Here is a 16552-nt window from a genome sequence, read left to right on the forward strand (position 1 = left end):
GAGTAGGGAATATTTCTCTCTGGAAATCTAATGCCCTTTCTCTCTTTTTTGTTTAGTCCCTGAATTTCATCCACCTCCACATACACACCAGCGATTAAATATTATACACCGTTCTTACTACCAAATAGGCAAAACTCTCAGAAGCTAATACTGTTTCTTTTTTTTTTTTTTTTTTTTTTTTGAGACGGAGTCTCGCTCTGTCACCCAGCCTGGAGTGCAGTGGCACCACCTTGGCTCACTGCAAGCTCCGCCTCCTGGGTTCACGCCATTCTCCTGCCTCAGCCTCCCGAGTAGCTGGGACTACAGGCGCCCGCCACCTCGCCCGGCTAGTTTTTTGTATTTTTTAGTGGAGACGGGGTTTCACCATGTTAGCCAGGATGATTTCGATCTCCTGACCTCGTGATCCGCCCGTCTCGGCCTCCCAAAGTGCTGGGATTACAGGCTTGAGCCACCGCGCCCGGCCAATACTGTTTCTTTCTAGTCCATGTGGAGCTTTAAAGAGAATCACTATGCCCCTGGTGGACACTTGAATGTTGCCTCGACCAAGTAACCTTCTCCCACAGAACTATAAATGGAGACTCCGGGGTGCCTCTTCTTAAAGTTTCTGCTTTGAATCACTGCCATGTTCAACTGAGCAAGTGAAAAAGTGAAAATTCTGACAGTGAAATTGAGATGTGAAGATTCCTGGAAGCCACCAGGAGTACAGTGTGTTTCAGCCAACCAGGAATGGGATCTGTTGGAGCACCCTTCCTAAAGAGAGCAGCTCCCAACATCAGCCACTCTGAAATTTAGACTATCAGTTACTGGAAACAGCACCTGAAGTACATGTCCAAGATGGTATGAAAGGGGCTTTTCAACTTAGGATTTCATAAAGTTAATAAAAAGAATTATTTTAAGCAAAAAAATGACCGTTAACTATTAAGCAAATTGTGTGTTAATAATTGAGTTATATTAAGCATGACTTTAACTTGATATAAATAATATGTGAATATTTTCATAACTTAGCAAAGGATAACTTCCTATTGTTCTTATTGTCTTTCTTTTGGTTAAAAGTTAATTTTCAGACACACTATCTATAATGCTTCTAAATAAAGTGTGTGTGTAGTGTAAAATATGCATATTTAAAAACCATTTAGAGTATAAAAACAACGATAAAAATTAGAAAAGCATTGAATATAAAAATGATGATTATCTCAATACAATCAGATAAATGTATTAAAAAAAAAACATCAGAACTTCCATAGAGCAGTATATTAGTCAGCATTCTCTAGAGGGACAGAGCTAACAGGATATATAAATATAACTAATAGGAGATATATATATGTGAGTTTAATAAGTATTAACTCACACAATCACAAGGTCCCACAATAGGTCGTCTGCAAGCTGAGGAGCCAGAAAAGCCGTTAGCGCACCAAAACTGAAGAACTTGCTTTCTGATATTCGAAGGCAGGAAGGGTCCAAGGCAGGAGAAAGATGTAGGCTGGGAAGCTAGGCCAATCTACTCTTCACATTTTTCTGGCTGCTTTATATTCTAGCTGCACTGGCAGCTGATTAGATGGTGCCCACCCGGATTAAGGGTGGGTCTGCCTTTCCCAGCACACTGACTCAAATGTTAATCTCCTTTGGCAACACCCTCATAGAGGCACCCAGGATCAATACTTTGCATCCTTCAATCCAATCAAGTTGACACTCAGCAGTAACTATCACAGGCAGAGAAGTTGTAGCAAGCATTTTACAGAATATTTCATTGAAAGTAACATTTTTATTATTTGTATGGATCTGTGCAGAAACAAAATGAGTGGTGCTATTAAAGAATATGTATGTGCGTGCATATATGTGTGTGTATGTGTATATATGTGTGTATATGTACACATATATGTATATAGGTGTAAATGTGTGGATATGTATACCCTTAATGTTATTAACAGTGTTATTAAAGGTATGTATATATGTATATATGTACATCTGTGTGTGCATATATGTGTGTATATGTGTGTGTATATATATAAAATATGCATCTACACATACATATATACATACACACAAATACACACATATATGCACACACATATATATATACACACATACACACACATATTCTTTAATAATACCATTTATTTTGCTTCTGCATAGATCCATACAAATAATAAAAATGTTGCTTTCAGTTGAAATATTCAGGAATATGCTTGCTACAGCTTCTCTGCCCTATGGAAGTATTTGTGGGTTTTTTACAAATGTAGTTGATTTTACTGAGGTAAGCATCATTTTTATATTCAATATTTTTCTAACTTTTATTTTTTTTTACTGTATGTAAGCCCTTTAATTAATGGTTAATTCTTGATTTATAATATCAAATATTAGCTCCAGCCAGTGCAGTTAGAGACTTGTTACCTTGTCAAAGGTGTACTGCTTAATCTGGAAAGACATACTTGAAAAAAAAAAAAGCAGAAAATGGATGCTTTCAAAATCATCACTTTCAGGTAGTATGCTCATGGGAAATTCTTATATATTTTTAACTCCTCCAGGAAAGGCAAGCTGTACATGAGAGTTACTACTGAGACATCTTGCCTTGTTCTCCTTGAAAATTATACTTCATATTAGAACCATAGAACTAAAAAGAACTGACCTATCTTTATGGAAGAAGACTCCTTTTCTTTATGTATTGTCTTGATTGAGAATAGTTTAGGCAGACAAGTCAAGAATCGTCAATTGTTTCCTTGAAGATCATACATCTTGCTGGAAGGAGTTTCATGGGTACAGCCTTATGAGCTCCAGTTACAGCCTCAGCCACTGATGCCTTCAGTGATTACATGATCTTTTGTATCTGGGTCATTGCATCCAGACAACAGCTGGAGTTCATGGCGGGGTTTTTTTTGGCACCAAAAACACTATTAAAGGGAGAAAGAACAAAAAAAAAAATGCTATATGAATCTTACCAGAAAGTAATTTTATTTTCACAAAATCAGGATGACCACACTACCTCCTCAACCATCCCAGTTTGTCCAGGATGGTCCTCACTAATGCCCACAGTGCTGGCAAAGTTATTAGTATCATCTGCTCTCTCTTTCAACATTTTGGGGGGAGGATTTGGATAATATATTGTAGACTTACCTAATCAAGTGGGAAACAAGGAATGATTCCATTAATGGGAAAGAGCTAGAGCAGTCATTTTCTTTAACTGTTCACTTAATAAATGGACTAAATAACCTGCAGAATGTTGTTTCTTTTCCAAGTTAATTCTAATAAAAATACATTATAAGATGAACAGATATTATTTCTCTCCCCATTTTACTTTCTGATCATGTGCCAGAAATGGAAATAATCTGATATTTAAAAAGAGAGTGTTTAAGATAAATCCTGTTTCGTGCTTCAATTCCAGTCTTGTCTCAATTGCTCTGGGAACAAATGTTGTCTTTATTTGAGATGCAGCAACGTTTCAGTCTTCAACCAAGCAAAGTATTTCAGTTGTAAAGGATTTAAGAATAGAAATAGAAAATGATTCAGAGTAGCACTAGAAAAGGAAGCAGAATATAACAACCTCACTCCTTTCCCCTGGTGGTTTTATTTCTAGGAGGAAGTTGCTGGAAAATTCCAAATCCTGGGGCTCCAAAACATCTTTAAGGTGAAAACTCCTGGGACTTGGCTTTACAGCCTGCAGGATTATATCCTTTAAACATATTTTATTCCAACTACTTGTTGAGCTGCTGTGAGATTCTATATAACTTTAGGGGGTTGGGGAGAAAGAAAGTAGGTCTACAATCTGAGGCCTAATAGGAGTGTTTTTGTCTTTATCTCTTTAGTTTCCTGTTGTTAGAAATCACAGGGAGGCTTTCTGCTACATAAGAATGGGTGTAAAATTCTCTATAAACACTGATGATCATAAGAGTTTTCAAGAAAAAAAAATGTGGGACGAATTAGAATAGCAGACAAGTTGTGTCTGATTTTCTGTGTCATAGAATGTCCTTCCTTTGTCAGTTGAGTCTCTGGTCACTTTAAATTAGAACTAAAGCATATTGCTATAGTCAAACTCTGCAGCTGAAATATCTCTTGGTGACACTATACTTTACAAATTGAATTCATAATAAGACTTAATATTTTCATAGATGGTAAAATTCTCTTTTGCTAAAACATGTCTCATAATTCCTTTTTCTTGCCAACAGTGATATTAGCTAGAGAGAAAATCTAAAACTTTCATCATTCCTGACAAGAAGAAAGATGTGGTTTGTCTCTGTGTCCCCACCTGAATTCTACCTCGAATTGCAATAATCTCCATGTATTCAAGGGCAGGACCAGGTGGAGATAATTGAATTGTGGGGGCAGTTTCTGCCATGCTGTTCTCTTGATAGTGAGTGTTTCCTCACAAGATTTGATGGTTTTGTAAGGGGCTTCCCCCTTCACTCAGCACTCATACTCTCTCCTGCCACCCTGTGAAGAGGTGGCTTCTGCCATGATGGTAACTTTCCTGAGGCCTCCCCAGCCCTGCAGAACCATGAGTCAATTAAGCCTCTTTTTTTTTGTAAATTGCCCAGTCTTGGGTATTTCCTCGTAGCAGCATGAGAATGGACTAATACAGTAAATTGGCACCAGGTAATGGGTTGCTGCTGTAAAGATACCCAAAAGTGTGGAAGCGACTTTGGAACTGAGTAACAGGCAGAGATCGGAACAGTTTGGAGAGCTCAGAAGAAGACAGGAAGATGTGGGAAAGTTTGAAACTTCCTAGAGGCTTTTTGAATGGGTTTTGCCAAAATGCTGATAGTGATATGGACAATGAAGTCCAGGCTGAGGTGGTCTCAGATTGAGATGAGAAACTTGTTAGGAACTGGAATAAAGGCAACCATTGCTATGCTTCAGGAAAGAGACTGACGTCACTGTCCTAGAGATCTATGGAACTTTGAATTTGAGAGAAATGATTTAGGGTGTCTTGTAGAATAAATTTCTAAGCAGTAAATCATTCAAGAGTTAACTTGGGTGCTCTTAAAAGCATTCAGTTTTATGTTTTCAAAAATATATGGTTTTCATGACAGCCAAGCTTTCTGCTTTACATAACATTATTTCCTATTGTTAATGTCTATACTGTGGTTTAAGAATAATGTAGGCGTTAAAGACTAGATGATAATCCATATTTTCATCTTCAAATACATTGTAAACTCTTTTACATAGATTTTGAGACTGAGTCCCTTGTCTTTGAGACAACCAAAATAACATCAGTATTATGTTCTTTAAATGATATGCACTAATGGGGAAATAAAGAGCATAAAAGTTTGAAAGATTTGCAGCCTGACAATTGTGATAGAAAAGAAAAACCCATTTTCTGAGGAGAAATTCAAGTTAGCTACTGAAATTTGCATAAGTAATGAGGCCAAATGTTAATCACCAAGACAATGGGGAAAGTGTCTCCAGGACGTGGCAGAGATTTACACAGCAGCCCCTCCCATTGAAGACCCAGAGGCCTAGGAGTGAAAAATGCTTTCCTGGGCTGGGCCCAGGGCCTTGCTCATTTGTGCAGTCTCAGGACTTGGTGCTCTGCATCCCAGCTATGGCTAAAAGGGGCCAGCATACTGCTCAAGCCACTGCTTCAGAGGGTACAAGCCCCAATCCTTGCAGCTTACACATGGTGTTGGGCCTGTGGGTGCACATTAGTCAAGAGTTGAGGTTTGAGAACCTCTACCTAGATTTCAGAGGATATACGGCTATGCCTGGATGTCCAGGCAGAAGTTTGATACAGAGGTGGAGACCTCATGGAGACCCTCTGCTAGGGCAATGCAAAAGGGAAATGTAGGGTCAGAACAGAACCCCCACATACAGCCCCACTGGGACACTGCCTAGTGGAGCTGTGAGAAGGGGGCCTCCATTCTCCAGATCCCAGAATGGTGGATCCACAAACAGCTCACACTGTGAGTCTGGAAAAAACGCAGGCACAATGCCAGTCCATGAAAGCAGCCAGGAGTGGGGCTGTGCCCTGCAAAGCCACAGGGCTGGAGCTTCCCAAGGCCAAGGGAACCCATATTTTGCATCAGCATAACCTGGATGTGAGACATGGAGAGGAGATGATTTTGGAGCTTTAAGATTTGACTGCTCCACTGGATTTTGGACTTGCATGGGGCCTGTAGCCTCTTTGTTTTTGACCAATTTATCCCATTTTGAACAGGTGTACTTACCCAATGCCTGTACTCACATTGTATCTAGGAAGTAACTAACTTGCTTTTGATTTTATAAACTCATAGGTAGAAGGGACTTGCTTTGTCTCAGATGAGACTTTGGACTTGGACTTTTGGATTGGTGCTGGAAGGAGTTAAGACATTGGGAGACTTTGGGAATGATATGGTTTGGCTCTGTGTGCCCACCCAAATCTCACCTTGAATTGTAATAAACCCCAGGTGTCAAGGGTGAGACCAGGTGCAGATAACTGAATCATAGGGGCAGTTTCTATCATGCTGTTTTCATGATAGTGAGTGAGTTCTCACAAGATCTGATGGTTCTATAAAGGAATTCCCCCTTTGCTCAGCATTCATTCTCTCTCTTGCGACCCTGTGAAGAGGTGCCTTCTGTCATGATTATAAGTTTCCTGAGGCCTCCCCAGCCACGCCGAATGAACTGTGAGACAATTAAACTTCTTTTCTTTCTAAATTTTTCAGTCTTGGGTATTTCTTCATAGCAGCATGAGAATGGACTAATACAAAGAAGCTATGGATTTTTTTTCTAAGATGAACTCTCCAGGCCAGCAAAAGCTGCCATTGAGGACCCTAGACACAGCTGCTAAAGTAGATTGTAAACTTCTTTCTTTACTCTTATTATTCCCAGCTACAAATTAAAGGGTCAGCTTTTTGCTTATATTATGGAAAGAATTCTAAATAGTGGATTTAAAGATATTTGTTTAAACGGTTTTTTTTTTTCCAAATAGCAATTTCAGAAATGGTGATTAATGATTATATTGGCTGGTATGGGTGGAAGCTAGAATCAATTTTCCCCATTAGTGCATATCATTTAAAGAATATAACACTGATGTCATTTTGGTATCTCAAAGACTGGTGACTCAGTCTCAAAGTCTATGTAAAAGAGCGTACAATGTATTTGAAGATGAAAATATGGATTATCATCTAGTCTTTAATGCCTATATTATTGTTAAACCACAGGTATAGACATTAACAATGGGAAATAATGTTACGTAAACTAGAAAGCTTGGCTATCATGAATAAAGCTTAATAAACAAGTCACTATAATTTGCAATAATGGTTCTTAATCCTATTAACTATGCAGTTTTGTCAATTAAATAATATTTTCTCATTTTCCAGACTCTTGAGGTATATGAAAAGCTCTTCTATGTCAATCTCTAGTAGCAAACAATTCCAATGAAAAGCCATCAAAGAGATATGTATAAAAACAATTAAAATAACTACCACAATAACATCACCAACCACCTTTTACTAATGGTCTGATTAGCACTAGTCATCATTTTATCACTTTGCATACATTATTATCACTAAAAAATTATTTAACATCTATGTTACAGTTACTATTTTCCCATTTTACAGATAAAAATTAATATTTTCCAAATTAGCAGAAATGAGATGTTATCTTACTAAGAAGATGGGTGTCTTTTGCGATAAGGATGTGTCCTCTCTATGCATTTTACCTCTTGAACTTCATATCAAGGTTGTGGTTAAGAAGAGAGTACTCTTTTCTTCAATGGGCAAATATCCATGTAACTTTTATTATTAACCTAGTGATTTAGTAAGATTTAGGAATATTAACTTTCTGAAGTGCTTGCTTGATTCCCTGTTAACTTAGGTACAAACACTTATCCTAGCCTTCTGGCAAACATATACATGGATGAATGTCCTCATTCCCATTGTCATGGCTCAGCTCACTTGATCCATCAGCACTCTGTTTAGTTTACTAAAAACGCATTGTAAATGTGCATTTAGACACACACACACACACACACACACAGAGAGAGAGAGAGAGACAGAAAGAGACTGAAGGATAGAATTATGATAAGCCTAAGAGCATAGTGTGCTTACCGTACAAGAAAAACTAAAAAATGTGTGAAAAGTCCCTCCGGAAGATTGAGCACGGGTTAGTGTCCTGATCACTGCTTTGTTTATGCTCCTACGGGTTAACTGCCAGGTTGTCCCTAACCATCATCTTTACCTAACGTTCCTACTGATTCTTTTCCAAAGAGGTTTTTCTTCCTTCTTTTCCTAGTGGAAATGTCAGAAAAGCTAGCCTCTGCTTATACTCACTTTTTGATCATTCCTGGAAGTTGAAAACCCGAGAAGCTGAGTACATATTACCAAAACTTTTCTCAGAATGACAGGCTCTGAAAGTCCTTGACATGTATATGTGACTTTAGAAAACAGTGACATAAAATAAATGGATTATCAGCCATTTGTCCTGGCAATAAAGGAACTCCTTGTTGTCCCGTTTTTGGGTTACGACGTCAAAATCTTGCCTAAAACTGATTCTTGTTAAGAAAGGCTTTTTCCAGCTGGTGTGTGTGTGTGTGTGTGTGTGTGTAAAGACAACCCCTTCCTTTTATGCTCAGTATTCTAGGGCATCGTGGCTGGCTTCTGCGTGCTTACCTGCATGTTTCTATGTATTTTTTTTTTTTCCTGTTGGAAAGTAGAAGGACCTTCTTGGAACTCCGTTAGTGAGCAATGCTGAGTCACAGCTGCATGTATGTGGGAGTCTGTTATGTCAGGTTAGTTGAGAAGAACAAGTGAATAAAGCAGGCAAGCCAATCTTCTGGGAGGCTGACAAACTGACTTTCAAAGGAATGTGGCTTTAAGTTCCAATTTAAATTAAAGGACTAGGAGGCAGGGGCAATGCCAAGCTGTCTCCATACGACTGCAAAATCTGGACCTGGTACAGATGCCTTTTACTGAAAAGTGCCTTTAGTGTCCTCCTCAAGCCATACTTAACAACTAGTGACAAGACAATACGGTCTTGGCGACCAGCCAACCCCCCGGCACTAACACAAGGTTTGCCATAACATTGCTTTGCTGGGTAGGAAGCGTGAGGAGAACAGCTGACAGTAAGGGGTGATGCAGCTGTTCTGTCTGCTCCTGAAAAGGCTGAATGCTAGCAGGGAGGGCTGAAGAAATGCCCTAAAAAATAGACCAAAGCGTAACTGAGTGCTGGTGCTTGGTTGTGAGTGGCTAAACTGCAGAAAGAGCATGGAAACACTGGAGCAATACAAAAAAGTGAGGAACAAAGGATTTTTTTGAGGAGAACATTCAGGACAATAGCATCTAAAATTCAACCACAACTAACCCTCACAACGAAAGGCATATCTGCTCTCTCCTAGTTGCCTTTGGTGTATTTGTAACAAGTGAATGCCTCTAACAGGTTCCCCACTTTTGAGGCTGCATTCTCCAGGGTGCCTGTGTGTTGTTTTAATTGGGGTTTTCGATCTGGGAAAAAGCAGATATTGTTTGAGCCCAGTGTTCTGGAGATAACAAAAGGGACTATATATAATTTATTAACATGTTCTAAACATGTGTGGTTATAAGGTATTATTCTGAGCAAACGGGCAGGTGTGGTCAAAGGTTCAAATTTTTATTTTTATTTTCTTAACAGAATGCAGTTCCTTGCTGGTTCACATGGTGCAGTGAAATCGAAGGGAGATATTGGGCTGGCAAGGTAAACTAGGTGAAATACTCCCAGCAGCAAAGAGTAATTTCATAGCCAGATTAATGTCATAGCCTCCAGACCTATCTGGGGGATTTAAGATGAATTTCAAGAAAGTCAGGCAAATTATTTGGTCAGTAATGCCTAGGGAGAGGTCTGACTGATCTGTCCTAGTAAATTGCTATTTAACAAACAATATTAAGCACACGCTGTGTTTTTGGATCTTTGGTAGGCACTTGGGATACCATTTAACAACATTAATCAAAGTAGTTAGAAAATGTTAGCTCGTTGCCAGGTACCTCTCGTAGTGTTCTACATGTATTGGTTAAATCAAGCTCTGCAGCCGCATCAAAGTTTTGTAAGCACTTTTATTAATTTTAATTTTAAAATTATTGTATAAATTATTCTTTTGTATTTGTTATTATTTTGAAGAAACAGAGGGACAGCACACAGACTTCCCAGAGCTGCATTGCATTGAATGTATTTGCACTTAAGCTCTCGGTTTCCAGGGACTAGGTGGCAATTTTGGCACCACATGCTTTCTTGAGGGGCTTTCTATCCCTTGGATGTGTACTGTGAATCCCCTTTTTTGATAATTCATTGTTACTGATGTTTCTGCCTTAACTTTCACTATTTGATGTTTTGCATAATATCTATCTTTACATCTATATCTATATATATGTTTTACATATATATTTATTTATGTGTGTGCCTGTGTGTGTATGTGTTGGCGGGGGGCATTCCTGCAGATGTGGTAGGTACAATGGGCTTCCAAAGAAAAAGTCTACATAAAAAATGCCAGCGAACCAATACTATGGCTGTGGATTGAGATTGAAAATACCTCTTTGTTTTTTGATGATTGCAGAGTTGAGTTGTACCTTAAAACAACTTCATAACCCAGAAGCTCCTTATTCCAGGATCTTTTTTCAATTTTCTCCTACAAAACCCAATACCCCTCTCTAGAAATCCCCTGCTTGGCCCTGGTTCTAACTGCATTGTCTATGGCTAACACATGTTGGCAGCATCAGTAAAGCTTAGTTGATTAACTATCACATGCACATTTATAGGTTAATCAACCTTACATATCTGAGAGCATCCCAAACAGTTTTGTGACGTCAATAACTCTTCTCCTAAAGAGGTAGATGTGAGTAAAAAAGAAACAAACAAAAAAATCCTTTATTTATGTATTGTATTTAATGAAACATTTCCAAGCTCTACTTCTCAAATAGCAAACTCAGTCATGCCAGATTTTAACTACTGTCTTTCAATATAGAACTTATCTCTTATACTCAACCCATCCCCTTAGACCTGATATTTTAGTGCGTTGTGCAGGAAATGAGGAAATAAACAGCAGAGTACTATTGACGGAGCTTCTCATGTCTGTTGGAAGCAGTCCTGGACCAGGCCTCTCTTCCCTTACACATTCCAGACTCTGATATTCCATCGTAGGAACAGCCCTTTCCTTGCACTTGTCCAGGATTGATGAGTATATAAAAAGCTACTTCTTATTGCTTTGGTTTCATATATACACTTGTCAACTGACTACAAGCTCTGGGAGGGCCTGCATTGTGTATGTCTTTACTATTGATTTTTCTCAACATTCAACACAGTGTCTGAGTCTTTAATAGGCTCATTAAAATTTTGGTAAATGAATTATCCTTAGAATTTTCTGAATATCAATGGTTTTAATAAGCCAGAAGGTATTAACTGTCCTGTTTTTGATTGGTGGAGAGTGTATTCTTTCACTGTTTGCTTTCAAAGTCCTAGAGCACTTATTTCAAGACTTGTTCTTCCGATCTGAGGGCAATCTCAGAATTTATAAAGTTCAGCCAGTCATGGTGGCTCATGCCCGTAATCCTAGAAATTGGGAAGGCCAAAGCAGAGGGATCACTTGAGCGCAGGGGTTCGAGATCAGCCTGGGAAACATAGTGAGACTCTGTCTCTACAAAAAATTTTAAAAAATTAGCCAGGCATGGTGGCGCATGCCTGAGGTTCCAGCTACTTGGGAGGCTGAGGTGGGAGGATCGCTTCAGACCAGGAAGTAGAGGCAGCAATAAGCCAAGATCACACCATTGCACTCTAGCCTGGACAACGCAGTAAGACCCTGTCAAAAATAAATAAATAAGTAAATAAATAAATAAACAAACAGAAAATATGAAGCAATTTTCCAAGAAGCATTGTCTTCATCAATTAGGCTTTATTTCTGAACTAAATATGGCTCTGTACCCAGCATTGACTCCTTAATTTCTGATCTGGTAGTTCCTGCTCCTTCTTGGTACAGTAGCTTTAGTGTCTGACTCTAACATGCCTGAAACCCTGTTTTTCTACAATTTAGATACCATAGAGCCTTATCCAAGATAACGTTTTCTGTTGAGAAACTTTTGTTTTTTTTCTTTCTTCATTTTCTGTGACACAAGCACAAGAGTTAGCTCTCTTGAAGTGAGATCAGCAGATATGTAGGTAAATAGTATGCAGTAGGAATTTGCATTCCTACTATCCAGGGATGTTAATATGACATATTGCTTAATTAGGAGAGTAAGACTTTAGCAGTAAAAGCTCATCTCTACAATTACTTCTTTGAATCAAATTTCCTTACATACAGATCAAGGACTTTTATCTAACATGCCACTCTTGAAACATTAAAATGTGTTCATTTCATCTTTTATTATTAGTGTTTTATATTAGCATCCCTATGTACATACAGTTGCCTCCTAATGAGAGGAATTTTTAATGTGACATAACTTAAATATAAACCACACGTATGTGGCCCTTTTCTTATTGCCCCCTATATTTTGAGAAGGAAATAAAAGACGTTTTCTGTATATCAGGTCTTATTCCCCACACTCGACTTCCCACCTTCCTCTCTCCACTCCTATTTTCTCCCTGCTTTGTGACAGAAAACCCTATGGATAGAAGAGATTTTCTAGGAAAAAAATGTGTTTTAATATTGCAAGGGATGATGAAAGGGTGAATGAAAGTGTGCCACAGCATGTCAATAGGGTAAGGGTTTTAGAAAGTTTTCTATCTTTAAAAGATTAATTTTCTTCTCATTCCTTCTTCTTCCTAGAAATATAAGAATTCAGGAATTACTGAGCTATTAATCTCCAATAATTCACAATTCTCAGAGGAAAACTGAGGTAGAGCTATAACATCTGGTTTCAACGTCTTGCCTAAAATCAGGATACTTCATTCTTAAAAGTCAAAGAGAACAAGTATGCACAAGTATGCATTTAGCAATCTTTTTAATAAAAATTAAGTATGATATTTTAATAAAAGAAGATATAAGTTGTATGTATGGCCAAAGACATTGAAAAATACAGTCAGTCAACTTGACAAATTTATGAAATTCTCTCTTCTTGAGGAAAGATATAGGAGAGGTATTGTTAGTTGTTAAACTTTTCAGGAGTTAGGGGAATAAATTGAAAAAGTTAATGAAACAGCTTCAATTTCTAGAAATATGATCAACTAAATATCCTGAAAAAAGTCCTAGTATATATATATATGACTAGGATTTTTTTCCTATAATTAAGATTATTTTTTCATATATGAATATGAAAGAAAACCCAGCAGAATTAGCAAGAAATAAGAAAAAATATCAAAGGACAAATATTATTGGCCAAATCCTAGAGAAATAAACAAGCACTAAAACGATGACTCTCTGGGGTCATCTACAGACTTGCAGTTTCCTAGAACTTTCACTTTAATAGGCTGCTCAATGGGACCGTTGACAAGGCTTATGACCCACTATATGTGGGAAACTGTGTCAGAGGCACCACATAAAGTGGGCTCCTCCCTAAAAGCAAAACACACAGTGTATGTGCTGGAAAATAAATCCACACTCTAAAGGGAGATATTGAGAAAATTTGCGTTTCCATTTTAACTCAGAATGGAGGGAAAATTATCTGCAATATGATAACTTAAACATAAGCAGCTATAACCTTCATGCAGGCAGGCGACCCATTCCCACTCCACCTGTGGAGCTACAGAAATCCCAGAGCAAGAATCAAATGGGAAGAGGTCATAACATGGCAATGACAATGGCACTTGGGTAGAACGAATACAGATACCTCTGGTAGAGCAACCTTAAATGTTATTCAAGCAAGGACAAAGAATTCCTACAGATGACTTTTTAAGAGACATGAGCTAAGAACAACAACAGATCACAAAGCACATGAGCTAACAAACTGCTTACCCTGTCAATGGAATCAATAAAAAGCAGCATCACACATGCAAAAAACACACAATTTGCAATTAATGGATAAAAAAAGAAATGAGTGTGTCGAAATATTTATGGAATAAATTTTTGATAGATTAACAAAAATAAGTATCTCTGTGACTGCTGATGCCATGGACTTAATGTTTTTATCTCCCCTCTGCCCCCACTTCCCACCAAATCCATGTGTTGGAGCTCTAACATATTTGGAAATTAGGTATTTGGGAAGTAATTCGGGTTAGATGAGATAGTGAGGGTAGGGCCCTGGTCTTATGAAATTAGTATGTTTGTAAAAGAAATATCAGAAAGCTTGTTCTGTCTTCTCCACTATGTGAAGACACAGCAAGATGGCAGCCATCTGCAAGACAGGAATAGAGCCCTCACCAGGATCCAACCATGCCCACACCCTGATCCCCAACTTCCGGCTTCCAGAACTGTAAGAAATGTGTTTCTTCGAACGAAGCCACAGAGTTTGTGGTAATTTGTTGAAGCAGACTAGGCATACCAATACAACTGTAAAGATCATCTCTGGTTTATTTTTCTCAAATTCCCAGACAGCTAATTTTACTTTCTTTCATATGTTTTGATCCATATTTGCTTTACGTAAAAATCTCAGGCCAATTCTCCATATTTTGAGAATTACAGGCTTCATCCTCTTCTGACCACTTCAGAGCTCTTAAGGGAAACATCTTTGTTAAGAACATGATTACCTCTCACTCCCACCATGCAGCCAAATCTTTAGCACAAATTCTCCATCTCTAGTTTCTAACAACTTGTGTAATTTCAGCACCAAACGGTTTCCTTTCCTTACTTAAGAGTTCAACAATATACATTAAATTATCATTCATTCATTCATTCATTCATCATACATTTATTTAATAAATATTTAGATAGTCTACTCTATATACTGCACATTTAGAGTGTATCAATTAACCATGACGACCACCGCCAGGACAACAATAAATAAAGATGCTTCTCCTTGTGATTATACTATAGTGATATATTATAGTCCAGGGAGACATGGACTAAGGAATAATCTTAGCAAACAAGTGAATTATCAACCATGCTGGAAGGTGATAAGTGTTATACAAAATTTAGCTAGGAATGTTGTCATTTTAGTAATTTGTGCTCGCCATGATAGATCTAATTAAAAAGATAACATTTGAACAGCGACCGAATAGAGGCAGTTGAATCTGCATGCCCATATTTTGGGGAACAGTGTGTCCATCAAAGCACAGCCCTTGAAAAGCTCTTCAGAATGGAGTCTGCCTGGAATCTGGAATGTTCAAACGTTCACAGCAGCCTTGACAGTAATAAGGCTGCCACGACTGAGCAGAATGAGCAGGAGGCAGCTCAGAAAGAGACAAGATCAGAGAATGGTAGCAGGGATAGGTAGAGGAAATAGAGTTAGTGGGACTGGACACTAGAATAGGGTTTTTGTTTTGTTTTATTTTAATTGCTAAGATTTTTGTCTTATTCTGTTTGCATTTCTAACTAGTTGTTTCTAGTTAGAGGTCACACTGGCTCTGTGGTCAATATTATTGCCTAGAATATTCTTTCCCCCTTTTAAATATAACATTTTCTTTATGAACCATAGCTTAGTACATATTAATTTATAACAATACTGTTATTAAAGATATCAGAGTTAGTTAGGTAACTAGGCCACCATATCTTGCTAGGAGTGAAGTGAAAGCAGTTATCTACACTAATATAACGTATCTATACAATTACATTTTCAGTCTCCTGTGGGAAATGGATAGGACCTAATGTCAGTAGAGATAAGTAACTGGCATAGAGAACGTGAATCCATTGGAAACTAAGGCTTTCTCTTATTTCCTTATTTTTTGGAGGCATGAAGAATAAATTTCGCCTCTGAAAGATAATAGCAAACCTTTCATTACTCACTCTGATCATTTTTTGTGTTCCTTAAGGTTGTATAATTTATCTACTATTATCCTCTGTGCTCTCACAGATATAACCCTTTTCGATGATATAACACTGATTGCTTTGTACAACAGTTTACATGATTTCCTAGTTCAACAATAAGTGCCTTGAAAACTGTAAGGGTATCTTACTCACCCTTGTTCTTCTGTACTTCACTCGTAAAGGTAACCACTCAATAATATTTGTTTAGTTAATGCTGCTGTATCACAACCTTTCATATTTACGATACCTGATGGATCTGAGAATTGCATCTAAATGGAAGAAGATGGTTGCATCAATGACGTATTTGCTTGCTTTAATTTGACTTAATGGTGTTCCTGAACACCAAAACTTAGTCTAATAAAGATGAGTGAGAAAGAGATTCTGCAAAGCAAATATATTAATACATATTTTTAGTGATTGTATTTCTTTAAACATATAATTTGAAGTTATATTTAAAGGATTCGTGTGCAGTTTGCTTTATTTAGCAATTTATGCCAACTATAATAAACTGTGCATATACATGTATTCTTAAATCTAAATAATGATGATTTTCCAATGAAAAGTTAAGACAAGCAGGACTTACTCTTGGACTTAAACTTCAAAATATCTGTAAAATGGAAATTTTCTTAAAGAAAAAAATTGCTAGCAATATTAAAGATGAACATTTAAAAACATAAAATTACTCATTTTCTCTAGCCATCTTATTAGTTATTTTTTAAAGTATGGCTATCTTTTAGTCCCTGCACACAGTTTTAGATACCTTGTCAGAGTTTTATCAAGCAA

This window comes from Papio anubis, chromosome 19 (genome assembly GCF_008728515.1).
Source record: "Papio anubis isolate 15944 chromosome 19, Panubis1.0, whole genome shotgun sequence".
NCBI lineage: Eukaryota > Metazoa > Chordata > Mammalia > Primates > Cercopithecidae > Papio > Papio anubis.